Source organism: Streptopelia decaocto (genome assembly GCF_964273445.1).
Source record: "Streptopelia decaocto genome assembly, chromosome: 4".
NCBI classification, from domain to species: Eukaryota; Metazoa; Chordata; class Aves; order Columbiformes; family Columbidae; genus Streptopelia; species Streptopelia decaocto.
The window spans coordinates 13,971,440-13,993,397 of record NC_138658.1 but is presented as its reverse complement, the minus strand read 5'-3'; positions in this window follow the sequence as shown (position 1 = coordinate 13,993,397).

Genomic DNA, 21,958 nt, shown 5'->3' with positions numbered 1-21,958 from the left:
GATAATTACAATGAATGTTGTTTGTTTCCCTTCATTATTACGTATTTGTAAATGGCAAAAGTCATCTTCCACCGAAGGAAAATGGTTTACTACGGTAGGAGAAGCCTGTCTCTTTTCCTCAAAGCTACATGTTTTCTTTCATGAGAGGTACTCTCATAAAACTTAACCATAAGAGGGAACTGAGAAAATACTCTTATAGACTTTCTTAGACTGATCCTGACAGTATTTTGACATTACCAGTACTCTGATACTATTACTGATATAGAACTTTTTTTTTATTCCTAATCTTCCCTACTCTGCAGTTTTGCAACTCACCAGAATCAGCCACTGCACCAAAATTTATGTCATTGCATGATGATATTCCAGTTCAAATCATGGGAAGAGCTGGAGACCATGCTCTGATGGGGTAAATAATCACTGAGACCTGCATCCCACCACTCAAATCAGCAAGCAGTTAAGGTCTTGCCAGCTGTCAGGCTCAAAAAGAAAAGTTTGGAAGCATATCCAAACCTTTGTTAACAGATAAAATTTTTCTACCATTTCCTGAGTGATTATTGTAGAGCTGACATCTCCCTGGGTATTTCTGCCCTCTCTTCCTCCTCTCATACAGCAAACAGCATCAGGAAGCTCATCTGGCTACCAGAGTCAAAACACCACACCCTGAACATCATCAGGACCCCAGTATTCTCTTTTTTCTTCTCCAAAATGTCCTCATTCTGCCTGCCCCCACCACTTGCATACAGTGAGCTTGGTGAAAGGGGGGTCAGAATTAGCAGGGTATTTTTACTTACAGGAAAGCATAAACAGGGTGCTGACAAATAATGCCAGAGCTTGATTTCAAGACTAGAAGTTGACCTTTAGACTAGGTATTTTAACATGATCATTCTGGTCATAATTAATGCTGAGTCTAATAAATGGAGCATACTTATTGTCTTGTGTTTTATCTCTTCAGCTGATGTGTATCTTCATTCACAATGACCCCGAGCAAAGCCTTGCGCTCACCCATCGGGCTTTCTCTGTGCTGTGAACTCCAAGGGATGGGGCAAGGAACATTATGCTTCCCTTCAGATTGGCTCCCATGGCTGAGTCATCTGCAGCCAACAAGAAGGTCTGTTCCATAAACAGAAACATGTATTAGATGCAATTAACAATTCCATCACTACCTTTTCAATATGTAAAAACATTAATTAGTTTTATTTACATCTTTGGCTTTTCACAGCTTTCATTTGTAATGATGACCTTCGAGTTTGGCATTTCCTGGCAGTTAATGACCTGTGAAACTTGGGCCTGGTGGTTTCACTGTACCTTTTACCCCAAGCAGTCATGAGCTGTCAGGAAATGCCCTCCCCATTGGTCATTGCTGCTTAATTACATTCATTGGTTCCACCTGTGAAATGCACCCTGGGTGCATTTTAAAACATTATAGGAGTATGTCAATGAAAATACTAGTGATGACCTTATTTCTCTCTAATGGGTGCTGTACGCTGTTTGCACTTTTAGAGTTAAGGCTATTTCAACTTTTTTCCATTATATAATTCTCCCCCCTCAATGGTTTATAACCATGCAATAAAAATTCACTCAGTTTGAATCTTGGCAAACAAGGTTTTAAGTTGGAAAAATAAGCCATGAAAGCCAAGATGGAGTTTAAAGGGTGTAAAATATAAAATAAAGTGAATTTTCTTAAATATATTTTTGTGCTTGTAGAAATGAAAAACAGATTAATTCTTTATATTTATTTAACTTTGATTGCCATATACAAAATAAGTTCACTGTTGAGTGTGTTTTCCTTGGTCCAAAAATACAGACATGTTAAATATGTTACTTATTGTCAGACTATGGAATGGAGAAAGGTGGTACCTAGGAAAGAAAAATAATCATGTGAATAATTAACTTCAACTTGAAATAAAGTTCAGAATATGATGTTTTCCCAAGGTTGTCTACTTAAGTAACAAGGCAAAGCAAGCATTTCAATGAAATGCAGTCTGTCTCATAGTCTCAAAAACTCAGGGGCCCATTTTCCTCTCAGAAATCCACTATGCATAATACATCATATTTTTATCTTTTTTATTCACCACTAGGCCAACTTCAAGGGGCCTACTTGAAGCAAAATGCTCTGATACATCTCTTAGTTGGTTTAGAAAGACTTGTAAGATTGGTGACTCGGACTGCAAAACAGCCAACACCTCTGGATGGGTGCATCTAAAGAAATGCAATGGTACCACGGTGAAAAGGAAACCTGGAACAAAAGATACTGTTCGCAAAACATTACTTTGCTGTGGCTAAACAAGCTCCTTTTAATGCCATGTAAGAAAGATTAATTACTTTCTTCATTCTGATTTCAGTGAGAAAAGTATCTCAAAGTGCCAAGAATTTGGTTGCTCGGCTCAGTGAAACAGGTAAATGATGTTTCAAATTAGATTGACTTTCAGTCTGCAAACACGTGAAAGATGTCTCAGCTGGTATCTCTACACAGTCTGTTTTACAGCTTTTTCCTGTTTAAGTCCAGAACCTATGAGGTCAGGAGTCATTCATGAAAGGATTTTAGCCACAACCATTGTAAATAATTGCCAGGCTAGAGGTTTAGTAAGAGTTAAGAAATTAAGCATTTAGTTCTATTAGTGATCTTAGTGAGATACGAAAAATCAAGTCAACAGAGAAGGAAGAGAAGGTGAAACATGAGCAGAAAGCCAAGATCTAAATGAACCCAGCTGTGTCAGGTCCTATACTGAACTCCAGAATTATTCTCTTTTGAAAGATGCTCCAATCACTCCTTTTAGTAGAAAAAGCATTCCTGTCCTGTCAATTGCCAACATTTTGTGTAGTGCCCTCTTTATTTTCAGAGCAAAGAGGTTTTCAGCAATCTACATTCCACTGCTCAGCCAGTCTGAAAGTCAGTTTCTGGGACTGAGTGACCTTCACCCGTCCCTAACTTTCAGTTATGAGATGAATTGCAAATATACCTGAAGTTTGTCATTTAATCCATTACACTACGAGATGAGCAAAGTCTGAACAGCCAGTTATCCTTTTGCCCTTGTCTCAGCCTCAGCAAGCATTTCCAGTTTCATATGAAGAAAGTAACCTTCTCTTTTTTTCTTATGGTCAGTGACCAATGTCATCAAGATGCTGAAAGCTGGCTGGCTACCATTCATTCCCATACAGAAGGCACACTGGCTTTTCCCACTTGTTCATTTACTTGCCTTTGTCTCTAAAGGAGCTGTGATCCTATGGTACTTTCAGTCAAAACACTTCAGATTTGGAAAGCTGAGAACGACATACTCAATGAAGTTTCTTTGTGCATTCCCTCTCCAAAACAACAAACCTTTATAAAATGCCACTCCAGAATTGAAAACTACTGCTTAATGGTTAGAATAACCGTCCAAGAGTCATAGTTCCTGTTTTTATTACTAAGGTTGTATCATTAATGTTGCCACACAGTTGTTCTCTGGTTTTGGCAAGCCCCTTATTTAGTTTCCCCTGGCTTCTAGCTTTATAGAGATGCAAGATGCATACTTTATCTAATATATACCATGTAACATAAATCATACATTTTGTAAATGTGAAATAAATAAATGTGCAAGGTAGCCACTGTAAAGGACTCTGAAAACCTTCAGTAGAGGTACATACATGCAAATTATTCAAAACATACTTAATAACCACAATTTCAATATTACAAGCAATGTTTTTCACTATATTATGTGCCATTGATGACAGAGAATTAAAGGAGTATAGTGAATTTGTCCAAGATTTATAATCTCATAGAGATGTTTAGTGTTGCACCAAGAATGAGATGGTGGAGTATAGTCCGGACTTTTCTTCAGAGATTAGTAACCATGAGAAAGTAAGAAATGTATTCCATTTTGTACTGTTTCCCACAACAGTCTGACACAAAATATATTAGAACAACTTTGGCAAGCCCCTAATATAATAAAATATTCAGTTTACAAAGCAGAAAGTGTGCCACTTTTTCTTCCATAAATCTACTATAACAGGCACTTGTGGCAAAAAATACATTTTTGAACACAGAGAAAACACAGATTACTGCATAATCATGATGTAATTGGTTGAAAGCCACCACGGCTGTTTTGTGTTGCAAGCCATATAGAAGGTTTTTGACTATTTTAAGTTCAGGACAAAATGAAGTGAGAGGAAGCCTCCACAGATTTAACTTTGCTGGAAGTCACATGAGCAAATGAAATGAGATCAACTTGTAAAGTAAAGGCAAGCTGTAGCTGGAAAGATTTCCTCATGGCTGCTGCGTTACTGAACTCTGAGGAGAACTAAAGCAATGTAGAACATTACTATGCTGTTAGTGGGCTGAATACATTACGCCTATTTCTATCGCGCACTCTTACATCAAGTTAATAAGTTATAGATGGTAGCTCATTCACTGATCAGCACAGCAACATTACCTTTGACATATAAAATATCAACACATAAATAAATCCTGTTATGAATGAGTGCTGTACATCTGGCTGTTTCTATGAACAAACAAGGGATTCTTCCAGGAAGAAGTATTGGAAATCACTCACAAATGTGTTGCATCAATCCAAAACATTTATAATCATTTAACTTCATTTTTGGGCACAGTGTTTCCATTTGCACACACACACACACAGAGGCAAGGAGATCCTCCTTGTCTCCCTCTTGCTCTCTCCCCCGTCTCATGCTTTCTTATAAAAGCAGTTGCTATTTCCTGACTGGCTTTCTTCTATATTTGTGAACTAATTTAATTTGGCACCTTTTAACTCATTCCATTCTGGCCAACACAAACCTAGTCTAAAAAAAAAAAAAAAAAGAAAAGAAAAAAGAAAAGAAAAGAAAACATGGGATTGAAAGAAGGAGGTGGACAGAAAAGAAAACTAAAGTTCTCAGGGAGCAAAGTGTACTAATGCTGGTGAATAAAACATCTAGGTCTACAAAGATGCATGTACGCATACCGTGTGCAACACATTTCCACAGATCCAAAAGTGTGAGCTGAAAAAGGTCCAGCTGTGCTTGCAGGGTATGGCTGTGTTTACTTGCGGGCTGCCCGACGCAAGCCCAACGTGATGCCCTTGTGACATTGTGCTTTCAGGCCCTGGGTTAGTATCTGCACACTAACTTCAGTGCTGCCTCTGAACATCATTACATGGAGGAGATAAACCCCCCAATTCAGGAGCTCGTCCACCCTGTTACAGGATGCTGCTGCTCTCCGGCATGAAAAAGTGGAAAATGCTTTCTGGAGGCTTTTGGATGCCCCTGCCCAGGACAGCCACCACAAGGAGGGAAAGGTGTCCACACCCCCCTGCCAGGTGACAGTTCTCCCCTGGCAGCAAGGAGGAAACTGCAAACACTGTGTGACCGTCACAGTCGGGCTCCGGCACCGGTGTTGAGTCAGCACAGCTGTGCGCTCCACCACCTCCAGAGATACAGCCCAGCTGCATGAATAAGGCGTCCCAGTGTCACAATCAAGTAAAAGTGTGGCTGCAGTAAACAGACATCATGTTTCCTTCCCAGGGGCAATTCAAGCAGCTCAGAACAGTTATTCAAAATGCGTAAGGCATTTGGTAAGTGATTTGAATAGTATAACTTTCAATATCTCTTTCCATACTTTGCTGAATGGCTGACTTCTTTACAGAGGCATTAAACAGTAAGACATGTTTTGTAAAAGAAAACAAACCAAAACTAACAAAACCAACCCAGAAGTTTTATTGCAAACTGTAGGTTTCTCACACTACTAGGAAGAAAATAACTCAGCTTCTCAGTCTTGACTGTGTAAAAGCATCTCAAGAGGAAGATTCAAAATAACTACATTAAATCAACCCACTTGTGTCCTCTCCAACAACTCAAAGATCAGGATCCCTCACACAACTGATTTACAATTTGTGTGGCATGATATATGCAAGTTGTTATATGTACCACCACAGGACAATCAGTGTGACAACATTTCTGTACTATACCCAGGTAGAATAAACTTAAATTTAAACAAAAAAAATCCAGAAAAGAAATTATTAACTTATCTGACTATCATTAAGTCTAAAGGTGTTTCTGAAGTAGATGTATGAGTTCAGTTACAATTCATCTGCCCGAGGCTGCCATTGCAATTCCCCCATTCCTGTAACATGAAGATACAGCATATATATATATATGTATGTACATATATATATACGTACATATATATATATATATATATATATAAAAAATATCCTGCCTATACTAGCCTGGAGAGGGAACATTTGAACACCCTTAGGGAGGATAAACACATTCTGTTGTACATGCTGCATCCCCTCCAACAGAGCTCACAGCATCGTCACTGTCATCACTGCCACCAAGAACCATCTGCCTCTGTGCAAACAATCCCCACCCCAGGCACAGGGGACAACGTGCTTGTGCGACACTCAGGTCTCAGCTCCCCTTCTCCTAGAGATGCCAACCAAGTACATTCATGGTCCTTGCAGTGACAAATGTGGACACGCAGCCTGTGAAACTGCAGAGTAGGCATCTAAAAGAGGGACAGCCAAGGTGGAAGGGGTCTGGGTTATGTGTGCTAAACAGGGCGCACACATGAGAACGGGAGAATTCATCAACCAGATTTATACAGGGATATTGTGTGATACTGCTCTGGACATGGCATCTCTCATGGTGCATGAGGAGGAGATGGGAGAGTAGCAGAGGTAAAGTGAGCAAAGAGTTAAAAATGCAGTGGGTACACAGTAAAAAACATTTTAGCTTTTCCATATGTGCAGAGAGGTTAGGAACCTAAACAAATAGATGAAATTTGGGTTCTCAGAGTATCTCCAGTTCTGCCCCAAGTCTTCTCAATGGTTAATCACTTTGGGATCAGGAGTGGAGTTATTTAACTTGCCATATACCAAATTCAGGAGATGCAGGTGAAGTGGCAGAAATAACCAATCCATCCAGCAGAGAGCAAGACTTACAGGGAATTATATGTGGGCTCCCATTTACACAAGGCTGAGAACACACACACGGCTTGGGAGGGAGTCACGTTCTTCTGATGTTCTGCTACGAGATTATCTTGTATAAACAGTCACTTGAAATTCATCTCTGCATGTTATCACATTTAGGCTTGTCAGAAGTGGTGTCTGAACCAGTGATATTATCCAGGTCTTTTACATTTTCACAGTTCCAAAAAGTTCCCTTCCAACAAAGCCCACTCCCTAGTGCATTAGGATTGTTGTCTCAGTGAACTTATAAAAAACCGAAACAAAACTCCCCAAACCACTGCTGCCTTGTAACCAGAATTTCCCAGAGTTACCTATCAACATTGCGGCTGGAAAAACATGAAAGTTTTTCTTTTTATTTTCAGTACAGCGCTAAAGAGAAAGAATGCTGGTTCCTGGCTCACAGCGAGAGCCGGGCTGTGCTTTCTGGGAACAGTCTGTCTGTGCCCCAGCTCACCTGTCAAGAGGAAAACCATCACTTCTCTGATCTGCAAAGCCTGATAGGTGTGCTTGTCTTTCTTTAAACGGGTTCCTGTTTCATGAAAATGGTGATTTTAAATTATTTTCAGAATAACACAGTGAATAGGTGAAATGGCTCAGGAAAGACAATGCAGTTTTTCAGACAACACATGCTGCTACTTAAAATATCTAGATATTTGGCACACATTGTTAACAGTAGGAGCATAGGACAATGGTTTTCCACACAAAGAAGAAAAAAAAATAATGCAACTTCCAGTCAAATATAGTAGTGACACCACTGTAACTAAAAGAGGATGCTTTTCAAATTGTTTCCTATATTTTTTCAAAAGCTTAATCAAGCTCTGTTCTCAGATCATCAGGCATTGAATCCTAAACTTGTGTATGACCTCTAAAAGGGGAATTATATACCTACTTGGAGGAAAATAAAAACTGAAAAACTCATGACATATGGACTGCCTTACTGACAAGGGTGTATAATTTTATTTTAAAAGTACATCTATAAACTTTAAACTCAAATAAAGGCAATCTTATTTAAGGAATATCACACAGAACTTAGGGAATTTGTTGAATTTTTAAAACAATGTTTTATCTGAAAAACAGACTAACTAGGAGAAAGCTCAAGAGAAGGTGTAAATAATGCATTGGTTAGAAAACACTGTTCTCCACTGTTCACATACAAATAAGTTTAAACTAGATTTCATATACATATACCTCTTTTTCTTTCAGGAATAGGAGAAATGAAAGCTGAAAATTATTCATTTCTGTTTCACTTTATGTTGAAAATGCCTTTTTTTTTTTTCCCCCAGAAACAATTCTGCTTGAAATATTTAGAGTAAAAGGCTGTTTTCAAAACAGACAGAAGCTCTGGGGGAAATTCTTTACCTTTAGTGAGGGCCTGGTAGTGAAGGCAAAAAATCTGGAGCAGCTGCAGAAAAAAATTTCTAATGAAAAATGGGGCAACGTTTTAAAAAATTTGAAGTCAAATACCTGCTCAAATTGTAGAGACTGGGAAGAAGAGAATTAAGGGGCCCTCTTAAAAGAGGTATTTTGTCCTGCTAAGCAGACATGGTCAGTGATGGCCAGTATTGCTGAGTCCCAGGTGTCTGACACATCTCACCCAGTCCTGCTTCCCTGCAAGGCTGGCACCATGCGGTGTCTAAGCCCCTCACAAGATGGGAGATGCAAAAGCGGAGGCAGTGATTTACACGTGCCTTCTCCAAACTGACACTTTGAAACACGCAAGTGTATTGCCATTGGACCAACCTGTGCTGGTAAGAAAGCAGAGGGAGAGACATGAGGCTCTGGAAGGGCAGCAGGGCACGCAGGATCACTTTTCTTCCTAGTGCGAGTACAGTCTCAAGGTGTTTGGTTACAGAAAAAGGGTACCAAATCATCAGAGGGAACAGACTATGATGAGAGCCATAAATCTATTTAGATTAACTGAAGTTTTCATCATTTGGCTTCAAGCAGAAGAACTAAATATTTTTTCTTGTAACTAATCTGTTTTGACTATATGAAAAACATTTTCATTGCAATAAAGTTATTAAAGTCTTAGCACTTACTGTTTTGTAGTTAATATAGGAACTTTTTTCTCTCCGCCTGCTAGTTTCTCTGCAATAAATTTCTTTGCACAGGTCAGCTCCTCACGCTAGTTCTCCTATTACTTCATTTAAGAGAATAATTTATTTTAAACCCCAAACCAAACATTGGATTGAAGAGTAGAGGTTAAGAAATGGAATAAAAAGAAAACAGACCTTCACCTTTCATTATGCTTGTCTTAAGCATCCGCTTTATTAAACTTACTCAGTGTTTAAGTCTGGTTTATTAAAAACCATCAATGTTTAGCTTATGCTATTTTTAAAGCAGTCTGTACTGTGTAGTATTTAATAGGCTGTCCAAAGCAGATGAGTTATTTTACTATTTTTTTAAAAAGCAAACAAATTCAGAATGCTCCGCGATATCCATTTGTATAAAGTAGTTAACATTAACGTAACCTTGGCCAATGTCATATCAAGTTAATTTCATAAATCAAAATCTGAAGTGGGTTTATTTCAGCTAGTACTCATTAAAAATATGTTCTGGTTCCCTATCAGAAATGGATGCGTACATCAGTGTATAACCACAATTTCATCTGTATGGAAAAAATCTCTTTACACTGTTAAGATCGTGTAAAAAAACATCTGTCAATACTAAGTCAGTTTTCTGATTTACCCCTAAAATCTCAGCTGATGTACCAAGAATTACTTGCAATAATCTCAATTATCACTTCTCATTGCAATCAATGGGAACTTTGTTAACGATTTAGATGAGAGCAGTGTTGGCATATGGTGTATTTAGAAGCATGGTCTAGCAGCAGCCACTGTGTTTAAACTGTTACCTCTGAGCCACCATTCCCATGATGTTCACAGAGAACATTGTAAAATATGGAGCATGTCTTTGGCTATCAAGTGTTACCAGGTCTGAAGAAGTGTAATTGTAGGATGTCCACTGCATCATCCTTTTTTGTAACAGAGAATTCAGTCTGAATTGTGTGCATCTCTTATTTGGTATTGCTTGCCCTTTTTCTTCGTCTGATGCAGTTTGGAAAGCTACAACAGAGACATACTGTATCAATCCAGCAAAGAAAATCTTATTTTCTGTGGCACTTAGAAAAATAAGAAGACTACTTTACACATTATAATGGCAGCTGTATATGGTACAAAGAGATCTTTCTTAGCTCTGAATAGTCCACACCTGGAACTCCAAAGACAACAGACAGCACTGTATAAATTTATTTGTTTAAACACAGGGTACCTTGTGCTGCTTTAGATGCTGCAAGCCACCACTGTCCTGCAACCTGGCCAGAAATGCCAAGTGATTTTTGAAAACAGTACCCCTGCCCAAGAGGTGACTCCCAAACAGCAGCGCCAGCTGAAACCTGTATCTACAGGCTCTGGCAGCTCCTGTGAGACCTCCTTTGAGACAGATCCCTTTACCCCTGCCTTATTGTGTCTCCAACGTTGCTGCAAGCGCAGCCCACTCGCAGCCTCCCAGGAGCGGGTGCTGGTCAGCATGCAGACACCAGGATCCCATGGGAATTCACTGCTGTAACCACAAAGGACATCACTTGCTTTCCTGCAGCCACCCCACCTTTGCCCCTAACCATTTCATCACCAAGCTGGTTTCCTGGGGCTGATCAGCAGACCTTATGGTCCTTACAGGGTGCGTGCCTTGCAGCCCACGTGTTTTCTCCTTCCTCAACCTGAGTTATGCTTGGCTGCATTCAGCGTCTCACGTCTGCTTGGCAGGACTCCTCAGTCATGTCGTAGAGCTTTGCCAAGGCCAAGGGGCAGTGTGATGGCTGGGACCCATCTGAGGAACCCCACTGCAGCCACCAGCAAGGGCCAACACTGACTTCAGGGACAGCTGGGAGCATCTCGCACATACAGGCAGGTGCTGTAGGGGATATTGCCCATGTACTGTCCTTGCTTGTTACTAAGCCTTATGAAGTGCAGCTCACTGAAAATCTGTTTCCCTTCCCTGCAAAAATACATCAGTATTTTGAAAAAACAAACAAAATCCCAAAATTTTGTTTCACGTCAGAATAAAAAGTGGACATTTTTAAATTCCCAGTAGATAAAGGAAGGCTTGAGCAAAACCAAATTTCTGGACCTCACAAGTTGCCACATATAACTGTTGTTGCCCTTCAGTCAGCTCTAATTATGAACTAATTGGATGAATTTTTATTTTAGACATTTCTTTGAATAGCCTTGAACTACAGAGTCATAGCCAAACATCTTGATTTAAAAAGCTGCTCCTGCCTTTGTACTGCTGCAGCTTTCACATATATCACACACCCTCTTGGAATACCCTGGAAAGCAGGTAAATAATTCAAAATTTGTAGCTTTCCAGTTTATCCCCAAATCTAATGTCTAGCACATTATAGAAATAACAGCAAAAAGAAATAAATGCAAGAGGGAGAAGTCATAAAACAAAGCTCTATGAGGTTCCCATGTAAGGTCACCAGAAGAGTTTAGAGTGTTGTTTTCCTTCTTCATAATAGAGCAGCCTAAATTTAATTTCTCTTTTCATTTTCTACTTTCCTCTGCTCTTTTCCTCTCAATCTCCATCCTCCTCCTCCAGTTTGAAATTCCATTCTCAGCCATATGTTTCTTATTGTGATCCACCTTCCATTTTTGGTCATACAGCAAAATGTGGTTTGAAGATCCAAGAAAGTCAGAGCGTGTTGACACAAGGACGTTGGATTCTAGGTTTTGTCAACACTGAGCTGAAGAGCTTTGGGCCTTGAAACAATTTTAGCCTCCTTGACCAAGGAAACCCTGCAGAGAGGCAGACTGAGATCAACAAGAACAGATTTTCAAGTGAACAGAGCCATATAAGTATATCTTGCACAACAGGGGAGTGTTTTTTATTTTCTGTATGATCTGCCCTTGCTCCAATATTAAATCCAAACACTACTCAATTTTGCTTGGCATGCAGCTCTTTGCAACAAAACCAAAACCTTTTTTTGTAGGTGATATAAAGTAATGGGAGCTTTAGGACAAACCTGAACTTCAAACATCACATGGCCTTTTTCTAGAAATAGAGATAAACAACAAACCCGAACAAAGCTCCAAGGTGGCACAGTGGTCCAGTCTGAAAGCAGCATGGCTGGCAAAAGACCGGGAGTCCTGCTCCTTTTCCAGATGACCTGGGGAAATTCCTGTTGCAATACTGTGCTCCCAGATATCTGGGCATGTGAAAATGGGTCCACCAGCTACCAGCTGAAAGTGCATCCCCTAGTTTGTGATTCAACTAAAATATGTATAAAGCTGGGCAACTGAAGAGGTTGTAAGAGAAGGAGAATTAAACTGATGTTGACATTATTTGAATTTTGCTTTAATTCATGCTCTGCCAGATAGCTGAAGATTAATCTCAAACTGTTTATTTTAATATATCGTATTTCTGACTTCCAGCTAGCTATCAGCCGATGTAATATAAGCTTAAATTTTGGCAAAGGCAAGTCTTCATTGTGTTTACATTTTCACTCACACTTTCTTCAGTTTTATCATAAGCAATTTCATGATTTAATGGCACTTAAGTTCCTGAATGAGAACAGGTGTAGCTAATTTTTGGAGGTGGGAGAGAGACTTTTATAAACTACCTATTTTCCATGTGTAGCTGCTTATAACATCAGGGGCTTGGAAGATCCTTTAGTTACACATGTCCGTTTCTGAGGGAAGGTGAAAATGAGACGGAGGATTATCCATTTTAAAATTCTGGATTAAGGATCAGGCTCCTCTGATTAAATCTGAAATATTCTTTTTCTAGCTAACTGTTCAAATTCCACATTGAAAATAGCACACTTTAGCACAAAAGGGAAATAATCAGGAAAACACTGGAAATACATACTCATAGCAACAGCTAATGAAAACAGATATTTAGCTGAGTGAACAGTTATTGTAGTGCAATCTCTTCAAGGAAAGAATTTGTATTAGTTCATTTCATCCAAATATCTTGAAGCGCTCAGAAGTATCACTTCTTTAAATTAGCGTACGCAGGCAGACAGCGGGGGTGTGAATTCAGACCAAGTGCCTGCAGCAGATCCTTTGCAGATCCTGATGGCCACTACCAGGAAGTGTTCACTGCTGTCCCCTCAGTGGCCACGTAGTCAAGAGCCACGTTCCCACCTTCCCTAGGACAGGACTGGCTGTGGCACTTGGGTCTCTTACAGCTCCCTTTCCCTGCCAAAGGAAAAGCCCAACTCTAGACTAAATTTATAACTGCTGGTCTGGTTTTAGGATCTGTGGCGGGTTTCCAAGATGACATACTGGTGTGTTCAGATGCCTCCAATAAGTGGCAATGACAAGAGGAATTTTTATAAAATTCATGTATATAAAACTCAAGGATTCATGTTTTACGTGAGACAATGTAATCTGAAGGTTCAGTCTTTCTAACAATACTGAATCGTCCAAAACTACACTCCAAATATTACAACTCACAAAACACTGTAAGACCTCATAAGTGTGGAGACACACAATTAGAAGGCAAAATACATCACAACTTCTAGCCAGATTTCCTGGCTTGAGAAAATTTCACAGCTATGGAAAGTTACTCTGATTTTGGAGCACTCTACGCAAATTCAAACAGGAGTAATACATTTTGAAGATGCATAAAACAGTGAAAATAAAGACAAAACCTTTGCTCCTACATCTACAGCTTTTATCCTTTTGGGACATGGAGAATTCACACATGGCATCTGTGGGGGAAAATGAAATGTGTAGGGGTAATGAAAACAGAGTATAAGAAATTATAAAGAAGGCAATAAAAAAAAAAAAATAGAAGAATAGAAGACAACTCCTAGACCTCACACAGCCTCTCTTAAACAATGGAAAAAAATCTTTTAGGAATTCAGTAAGACCTGAGAAGAAATAGAGGGACTGTTGGAACAAATGTCTGCTGGCTCAAGTTCTGCTGAATGACCTTGACTGTGCACATTAGAGCTAGTTGTTACATCAGGCCCTGAAATAGAGAACAGACCATAAAAAACTCTGAACATTTCCTCCCATAAGATCCCTTTGTTATAGGACTCTTTTGTAGCATTTAGTAATAATTTCCTCTCTGACTAATGTTCTTGTGCAAATTATAATGCCATTATGTTCTGATGTGAGCTTTTCCCTCATTTCTTAGTTAATTCATCTTTATAGGAGTTCTTCAGCTGCCAGCCAGTACTGAAGAGTTATTAATTTCAAGTGACTTCAATAGCGCATGGGAGCTGAGACGTTTAGCAAACTCGCAAAGTATTTCTTTACCAACGCTTGGCTGAATATTATATTTATCCACCTATTTATTTTTCTTTTCTGGAAGCCCTTCACCTGAATCTGTGCCATTGTTAATGACTTTTTTGCTCTGACAAGGAAGAATAGGTAGGTTGTCAATAGGAAGCATAGGTAAGACCAAATCTGCTCTTTATCCCCTAACTGTTTGCGTGGTAGGTCAATCACAGGGTTACTGTAAAACGTCTCCTCAATTCCTTTCTGCACAAAATGTAAATTTTGTTGCACATATAGCAGAGCCAAGGAAGTCAGACAAAGCAAGCGTTGAAAAGAGCTGCACAGACTATTCCTTCCTGTGTGGTTGGCCACATCCAGCTATCAAAGTAAAGGTGTTTCAAGGCAGCATGAGCTTATTGCTCAAGTATTATTTCTCTTCCGATTGTCCAGAATACTGGTCTCACATTTTCTTCCTCTATAATATGATATATCCATAAGCCCTAATGCACCATCTGAGTTACAGTCTAGTGCTAGCAACACCTTCAAAAATTATTCTTCTCTCTGTTTCACTAACAGATGACTTGTGCTCAGTCTGATTAAAAAACCTGGCAAAAGATAGAGCATGACCCATGCACCAAAAATATTGACTTTGGGAATTTATCTAATATTTGCAGAAAATATGTTTGTAAAGCAACTCGTAGGAAACTCAGGTTGAAGGAGGTACCAGAGTGCCTGTTTGTATGTTCATGGTTGGAATCACGTCCGAGATTGTACCACTTTTCTAAATAACTACAATAATCATCATCATTATCCTGTTTGCTTTAGAGTATTTGGCATTAAGTACCGGGCAACCACTTGACTGATCAAGAAGAAAGATACCCTCATGTTCTGAAAAACCTCAGAGAAACCCCACAAACGGGAGCTTACTCATCCTAAAGAAAGCATTCTGAGGAAGGGACTATTTCATCCTTTTGTGAGTTTCCAAAAAGATTCTTCTCCCTGGCTGTGAATATCAGCATGATCTCTCTTTTCTTCTGTTTAGCTTTGTTCAAGTTTAACACAAACAGCTTAAATTCTGTGTGGTTACTGGAACAAAATATACTGCCAAGGACTGAAACTATTAAATCTTTTCTTTTATCTGTTCCTCATGAATATCACATGCCCAGTCTAATTAGGTTGTTCATAACAGTGTGAGCTTAGTATTTTCCCTGTTAAAAAGAAGATACTTATGATAACATATGTATAGATGCACAGTGAATTTACTGCATTTTTTTCCAGTGATGTTAATTAAACAGGTTCGTAAATGTTGCAGCCACATACTGTTAGTCTTGTAAGTCATATGCTTTTGCTGTAATGCCATTTTTAGAAGCTTACTCAGGAACTTCAAATCATAAAAAGATGTCTTTCCTTTTTAACAAATCAATTACACCAGTGGGTAGTTTTGAGTGGCTGGGAGACCAGATTCATATGTTCACAGTATCACAGTATGTTTGGGATTGGAAGGGACCTCAAAAGATCATCTAGTCCAATCCCCCTGCTGGAGCAGGAACACCTAGGTGAGGTCGCACAGGAACATGTCCAGGCGGGTTTTGAATGTCTCCAGAGAAGGAGACTCCACCACTTCCCTGGGCAGCCTGTTCCAGTGCTCTGTCACCCTTACTGAGAAGAAGTTTCTTCTCAAATTTAAGTGGAACCTCTTGTGTTCCAGCTTGATCCCATTACCCCTTGTCCTATCATTGTTTGCCACCGAGAAGAGCCTGGCTCCATCCCCATGGCACTCACCCTTTATATATTTATAAACATTAATAAGGTCCCCCCTTAGTCTCCTCTTCTCCAAACTAAAGAGACCCAGCTCCCTCAGCCTTTCTTCATAAGGGAGGTGCTCCACTCCCTTAATCATCTTGGTTGCCCTACGCTGGACCCTCTCCAGCAGTTCCCTGTCCTTCTTGAACTGAGGGGCCCAGAACTGGACACAATATTCCAGATGTGGTCTCACCAGGGCGGAGTAGAGGGGAAGGAGGACCTCTCTCGATCTACTAACCACCCCCCTTCTAATACACCCCAGGATGCCATTGGCCTTCCTGGCCACAAGGGCACAGTGCTGGCTCATGGTCATCCTGTTGTCCACCAGGACCCCCAGGTCCCTTTCCCCTACACTGCTCTCTAATATGTAATCTCCCAACCTATACTGGAACCTGGGGTTGTTCCTGCCCAGGTGCAGGACTCTACACTTGCCCTTGTTAAATTTCATTAGGTTATTCCCCGCCCAACTCTCCAGCCTGTCCAGGTCCCGCTGGATGGCAGCACAGCCTTCTGGCGTGTCAGCCACTCCTCCCAGCTTAGTGTCATCAGCAAACTTGCTGATAGTACACTCTATTCCCTCGTCCAAATCGTTAATGAATATATTGAATAATATTGGCCCCAGCACTGACCCCTGAGGCACTCCACTAGATACTGGCCTCCAACTAGACTCCGCACCATTGACTACCACTCTCTGGCTTCTCTCCCTAAGCCAGTTTGCAACCCACCTCACTACTCTATTGTCTACTGCACACTTAGTCATCCCAGGAATAATAGTCCAAGTGCTAGAGGTACTAGTCCTTCACCAACAGGGACCATTACATTCAGCATCCACACAAAATGAGTAAACAAGAAAGAGTAGTAGAAGAGAAAGCAACATTTTGTATGAGCAACATGGGCATTTAATCCAGCACTTCATCTTATTGAAGGAAAAGGTAAAAAGCTAGGGGATTTCAGGATCTGCTGGGATGATACTATCTCTGAGGCTGTGTGCAATGCTAGGGAACACAGGAGCATGTCCAAATGGATCTGACACAACCCTTTGCAGTGAGCCAACTAAATGGGAACCGGACCACATACATCCAATGCTTGGATGTCTGAGGAAACAGGCAAAGTCTTACCAGCTAGTGTAGACACAGCCTTAATTCACACAAAGAGGAACAGCACTCACGAAATGTGTTGTTGGACACTAGTTGGGGAGCAGCAAGTAAGAACAGAAGCACGGTTCTTGCGTGAAACTTTCCTCTGCCCATCTCCACAGACGTCCTTCAGTGCTTCTTCTCCTGGATACCCCTTTCCTTCTTTGACCTGGCGGGAGCAATAGGAAGGAAAGCAATGCTTTAGTCAAAGCTAATCCTGCTTATCACCACAGGAGATCACAGTGAGTGCCTGTGACTACAAGCTGTGAACTGAAGCAGCAATGAGGTGTCCGGGTTTCCATTGCTGTGACTCTCATGTGCTCCAAGCGCTGTATGTCTGACTGCTGCCACAGGTCGTGCAGGGTGGGTATGAAGGCATGGTATCTCTCTCTGAGGAAAATGGATGAGGAACTTGTTGGAAAGGATCATAAACAGTGGCCAGACTGAGCAGTGGATAAGACTGCAGTGGTCACAGGGCGTTTATCACCAAAACATAGTCACGTCATTAACGCATAAGTAAGTTAGGTGTCTAGACTAAAACCAAAGCTTCATCAAGTATGAGGAAAAAATTAAATGTCATGTTAAAACTCATAGTGTCTTTCTAAAGATGAGACATAAATTGTATGTAGTAATATTTTTCCACATGTCCCAATAATGCAGTTAAAATATAGTATCTAAATGACCAGTTTTGATGAGAAGACCAGGAAGAGAGAGGGAGGAAGCTAAAAAGAGAAAGCTTGAAATAAAATTAAGCAAGACACTGAAAAACATGTATCATGGGAAGTTCATATGGAATACCAAAAGTTCAAAGCTTGAATTATAGTTCAGCCTGGTTGAATAAATATCACTTCTGTACATGGTTACTTTGTGACTACTGCTCGTATGACATTAGTGAATTAGTGGTTGGTAGATTCTGTTAGCATGGTCTTGAAAGCTAAAAGGAAAAACAATAATTGCATTTAACATTTTTTCTATTAAACAAGTCAATCATTGAAGATACATTTTAAAGCCCATCACTCCAGCCAACTGACACAGTTTTATGCTGTGGGTTATGTGTGCAGACATGGAAGCCTTCACAGCCTTGTAGGGAGCAAGAGCCCTCAATCACTGGTCACACCACAGCTAAGTAGTAGCCTCACACACTGATCTGTTCTATCCTCATTACAAACTGTGATAAGAAAGGACTATCTTGCAGTTTCTTCCTGTTTCTCTTTTTGTGCAAGGAAAAAGACTACCATCTAACCTGCTTTCTGCTGGTAATCCAAGAGAGTAACAGAAGTCTTTCTAGCAGGAGAACAACAGTCTCTAGCAGTGAATACACCAAAGTGTGAATCTGGCTATTCTGAAATCATAGCCAAACAGAAAGTCTGTTTATGGTGTCTTCTGTGTTACATGAGAGAATTCAAGCAAATTTCTGATGTAGTTCAAAATATTTTGAAACCTCACACTACCAGAAGTTTGTCTATCATAGTGTCAGCATACACTCAACATACTAGGTATCAGCTCTTGTCTTTGGATCCCTCCAATTTTCTCATTTCAGCGTGCTGAACCATCCCACCACGAGATCAGGCTGAACAAAACTCAGTGTCTGTCCACCCAGAGGACAGAGGGAGCAGGTCTGCTGACAAAAGCAGAGATTAACTTTAAACTACCTCACTTGCCACAAAATATACCAACATCTGGAGCTCTGCTAGTGATCCCTGTGCTCAACAGGACATGTTTTGAAAAACAGAGCTCTGATTTTCAATGGAAAAACTGCTGCTTTGGATCCTTTTAGGATGAATGTTAAAATATCTGGAACAGAGAGAATATCCACTGCACTTGTTTAATGTTATAGTAAGCTCTCTTATAGGAGTTAATTTTCTTTAGTTGAAAAGTTATAAATTTTTTAAAGGGTTTCTGACCATCACCCTTCTTCTGCATGAGTATCTGGCTAGTTCAGTAGACCACCCATTGCTTTGATTTCACAGTATACAGCCAATAAAAAGGGAGACAACAGGCAGAGGTTCTTTCTGAAGGAGATGGATGCTATTAGCAAGGTTCAAAACACAAAACAGGAGGAGGGAGCTGAAAGGATAAGTCAAAGTGTTGAGCTTCATGCTGAAATGCCTAAACACAGTAATGAAAGTACATGCAAATACTATCCTGTTAATTTGTTAATGCTATTTAACTCCACATATTTTGTTTGAAGTTGTCTAATTGCTCCACAATTACAGTTCTTCCAACAGACACTAAGAATTTTTGGATGGTGCTGAATTTCAACTAGACTAGATTTTAGTTTTTTTCCTTAGCATTATGCATCCTTCCTTCCTGCATGTGCACTGCTGAAGAAGAAAACAAGAATGTGGTCAAGAGAAAGAAAGACATCATCTACAGGAAAACTTCAGTGAGAAATACTATCTTCAATCGATATCCACAGAAGATCTTTGGCTTTAAAGTTATTTATTTAGGGTGAGGTTTTGCTTTGGAATCAGAAACCTCCAAACATATAAACATCACGTAGGTTTAATTGCTTGAGTATTTCAAGTTCATTTGAACTAACAGCAATGTTAAGAAACTAACAGTTTGCTAAGACATGATTCTCTGATGGAGAAGGAGAAAGAAGAATAATATACACATGTACTTCTATTGTTCCCTTTGGACATTCCAGCACTTAGGACAATATTTGATTTATTAAGTCTTTAAATAAAAAATGCAAACAAAACAAGAGTGGACCAAAAAAAGCACCAGTGTCAGGCATTCTGGGATTTAACAGGACCTTCACTCTGTAGGGGATACTTTAAAAGACTCAGTAGTCAGAGAAGCCACAGCCAATAACCTGGCACCTTCAGCTGGACTCCTTAATTCAACTTCTAAGTAGCAAAGCAGAGAGATTTATCTGTCAGTCTTTGCCTGCTTAGCACAAGCACTCTGTAAACATCATAAAAACATAGTATTTTTTTTGTGAGATCTTATTGTGAGAGCCATTTCAACCACAACTAATACTTTTCTAGGAAAAGCAAATGGCAAGCAGTTTAACCCATTTTCAGTCAAACCAGCACAGACCCTTAAAATAATCGATTCCAACCTAACACTGCCAAGTTCACCACTAAACCATGTCCCTAAGAACATCATTTATGCATCTTTTAAACACTTCCAGGAATAGTGACTCAACCACTTCCCTGGGCAGCCTCTTCCAGTGCTCGATAACCCTTTCCATGAAGAAATTTTTCCCAATATCCCATCCAAACATCCTCTGGTGCAACTTGAGGCTGTTTCCTCTCGTCCTATCACTTGCTATTTGGAAGAAGGAACCAACACCATCAATGCTACAACTTCCTTTCAGGTACCATTTCCACTGAACTGATACTTCTTTTATTATGAATAAAAGATTCCCTCTTTCAAAATGAAGGATGAATGCTTTATTTGATATATGATAAGGCAGTATTGTGCTGTATTTATCAGGTCCATAGGACCTTAAAATACAAAGATCAAGAAATCATTTAAACTGCATCTATACTAGAGTTTTTAATTAATGTTTCTAAAGGAAGAGATACTTTTGCTCACATGAATTAGTATGAAATTCATTAGTCTTTCCTAAAAAGTTTTTTAAAATAGTGTTAAATCTTCATAAAATGATAATAAGTAAGGTACTATATTTTCACTACATATCCATATTACTACTTTCCTGAAGAAAAATATATTTACCAGAGTAAGCTCTAATTCCTTTCATAGAAAAACAAGTAACAACAACAAAAGAGATTAATCCAAAAATTTTAATAGCAGTAGTATCGTTGCAGCTGTAATGGTCTAAGGGCATAGGAGAGGAATCATTAGTGAGGAGATGCAGTATCTTTTTTATTAAAATGACTGACACAGTCATAAAAAATTCTGAAAAATCTTGGACAAAAACCACATAGCTCAGAAGAAAAAGAAAATACAGAAATATGGTAAATCAAACATAGATGTCCTCATACCTCATAAAGAGGCTCTTCAGACAGAGCTCCATCAAAGCTGCCAATACCATAAGGTTTCAGCCCAGACAGGGTTCAGGCATTGCACAGAACGGTGTGTCAACAGAGATCTGATTAATTAAAGCTGTACCTAGGTATGCTTGCAACTTTAAAAGAAACACATTAGTCTATTATAAGAGGTTTTATTTCATGCGAGCTGGGACAATGAACTCCAGGGAACAAACTGAGACGTCACTCAATGTGATTTGTTTTTCTGGAATTTTATTTATGATTGCTATACTTAAAACCACACTGAAGTGCTGGCCAAAGATAGACTTAAATTTAAATTTGGATTAACCCTGACTGAAGTTTATCCTGAAGAGGATGACTTTGTATTTATATCTGAGACTCAAGTAAACTGTTTTCTCTCTCATCCTATCACTGCACTTGAGCTACGTGGAAGAAGCTGAACTCTACTCATCTACTGAGGAAGCAAAAACAATTGCAATGATTTACAGCTGGACAATCCCACTCACTTGTAATGAAATGTAGGTGCTTATTACTGAGATAAAATTTAAAACCTCAAGCTAAGGTAAAAAGCTTTATCGTCATATCCAAGAGCTCAAGTTCTTTGTACATTAAATCACGATGGTATGCTACAGAAGAGTGGCCAAACCAGGAGTCATTTCAGAAGAAAAATGTGATGAGGGATCACTAGACCATCAATTCTGTCTAATGCTACAAAAAGTGTAACTTTGAATTCAATTGGCCTTCCCTTCCTACATATGCCTTCAGCAGGAGTCAGCCCTCAGCTCACAAGTTTTCCAGTCAGCCTGACATATATAAACCTAAACGCTCACAGGATCAAAACAGATGCATGTAAACATACAAACAACAATTTTTAGTCAGTCACA